Source organism: Melanerpes formicivorus, unplaced genomic scaffold, assembly GCF_026170545.1.
Source record: "Melanerpes formicivorus ecotype bairdi unplaced genomic scaffold, bMelFor1.0.p_v2 SCAF_728, whole genome shotgun sequence".
In the NCBI taxonomy this organism is placed as follows: domain Eukaryota; kingdom Metazoa; phylum Chordata; class Aves; order Piciformes; family Picidae; genus Melanerpes; species Melanerpes formicivorus.
In genome coordinates, this window is record NW_027143080.1 from 77501 (window position 1) to 80000 (window position 2500).

General features: G+C 38.6%; 1 pseudogene; it reads right to left on the minus strand.

Annotated features, from left to right (window-relative positions):
• The window catches only part of LOC137460735 (28S ribosomal RNA), an 8468-nt pseudogene that overhangs the window by 2504 nt on the left and 3464 nt on the right, over nt 1–2500 (minus strand).

Genomic DNA, 2500 nt, shown 5'->3' on the forward strand with positions numbered 1-2500 from the left:
GGGATTAACCCAGCCAATCGGGTTAATCCTAAACCGCCATCTTTTGAACTGGAATACAAGATGCCATCACAGGTACAAGGTGGGAGATGTAACCATTTTTTTTACCCTATTTCGAATCATTAAATCCATTTCTTCCAAATTAGTAGATTTTACATTCGCCTGGTCTGCTAAGTAGATCAGTCTAGACACCGTGTATACTTTTAATATATCCAATTTTTGAAATGGTTTCAAAGGGGCTCTTTCTATACGATTGAGCCAAATTTCTAACTTTTTCTGTAATTCAGGCTTAGCTATCCCCACCCAAGGGTCAATTTGAAGGCCAAGATATTTCTCTGACTGGCCAGGGTGGATCATATTTAAAGGAGTACCACTTACAAGCCATGGAAGACAATCATTGATGGTATATGAATCTTTAGTTGGTTGTACAAGAAAACCATGGCATTTTTCACCTTGAGTTTTTAATCCAGTTAAATCACAAAATGCTTCCAAAATTTTAATATTCTTCTCCATTCCTTCGTGAGAGCTACTTAGCAACACCAGATCGTCTGCAAAAGCCAAAGTAGTTATTTTACCCTTCTCATATGAAAATCCCTCCCCACACTCTTCCAATTTGCATAACAAAGGATCAATACATAAATTAAATAGAATTGGTGACATGGGGTCGCCCTGTTTCACACCAGTTTTTATCCCTATTGCTTCCGTCTCCCCTTCCTTAGTTTTAATTGTAGTGTAAATGTTCTCATAAAAGTCCTTAATTAAACTTATTATATGATCGTCCAAACCCTTCTGTTTCAACACTTCTAAAATATGAGTATGACTTACAGAATCAAAAGCTTTAGCCAAATCAACAAAAACAACTCCAAGGGATTTCTTTTGATTTTTTGCACTCCTAATTAATAATTGTAGTAATTTTAAATTTTCCGCACATCCTGAAGATCTAATAAAACCTCTTTGTCTAGGATTAATAGGACACGCCTTTGCCAACCTCGCAGTTAAGATTCTAGAGTAGAGCCTCAGAATGATGGAACCAATAGTAATTGGCCGCCAGTTGTTAATGTCATTTTGGCGTTCGGGCGCTGATGACTTTGGTATTAAAATTGTTCGACATTCTCTCATCACATCCGGAATCTTACCAGTCAATAGCCACAAATTAAACAGTTCTTTAATCTCTTCACAATTTGGGTCCATTTTAAGTAAGGCCTTCAGGTTAATCCCATCAGGACCAGGTGCTGATTTCTTATTCATTTCCTTGATATTCTTACGGATCTCTTTCTCTGTAATCATTTCTTTAAAAGCCGAATTAATTGCCCGTCCTATAGATTGAAATGCTCCAAGTCCTTGAAATATGTTCTGAGACTCCCACCTAGATCTAAAGGTGTTACTAATTTCTTCCAAGGGAATGGTACATTGTGCAGAGTCTTTCTCGTCCAAAATGATGTTAGCCAGCTTTTCTCGATCTAGTCGAAAAAGGCGTTGAAAACGAAGAAATTCTCCACGCTTTTTAGCTCTTCTTTTCATCCATTCCTTCTTTGTTTTCTTTTGCTGCGGGTTGCATTGGCTCTTCTTTAGTGTTTTGCGCTCAACTATTTTGTCAAACAAATACAAATATTCATCCTTTACTACTTCATTAAGTATTTTTAATGGGTCTTTTTCACCTTCTATTATTTCTTTATACATGTTTTTAAGAATAGGCAGCTTCCCCGATGCAATTTTTTCTCTAATAGTCTTTTTATAGTGGGTTAACAACTCCCCCTCCCCCGATGACGGGATCTCAATCTCCTCCTTTAATTTCTTAATTTCCTCTGATGTTTTCTCTTCTTCCGGCATCAAAGTTCCTTTTAACTGTCTTCTTTTATCACTAATCTGTCTTGCTGTCTTAGTTGTCAATTTCTCAGCGATCAATTTGTTAATATTTCTCCTCCCTTCAAATTCTTGACATAGTTTTTTTAGAATTTCCGTCTCCTCTTCAGACCAAATTTGCTTATGTGCACCTCGTTTGGAGATCTCTTTAGGGCGAGACGCTTCAATTCTTTCCTTATTTCTCAAAATTGGGTGAACTAATCTTTTATGTTGTCCCAAGCCAATTTTTGTCTTAAACGACTTCTTACATTCTTCACAGGTAAACCCCTCTGTTTGGATAGCCTCTTGAACTCCTTTGCATTTCGGGATGTGGCATGAGATACTATGATGTTTCTCATTTGTCTTCCCACAACGGGAACATTGGAAAATGATCTTCTTTTTCCCATGGACTCTCTTTAGATGGTCAATCAAACTCGTCATATTGCCTGCCCGAGTGGTACAGCATGGACATATTAGATGGTCACCTGGCATTCTCACCACAGGAGTCCCAGGACAAGTGTCAGCTGTATTCTCCAACTCGGACGATCCAGTAAGGGATGAGAGCTGACTTACGCCACTCAGGGTTTCAGGATAATCCACATCTTCACTCCAGCTCGTCTCTGTTCCACGAGCCGGGGAGGTGGGTCCCTCATACACCTCC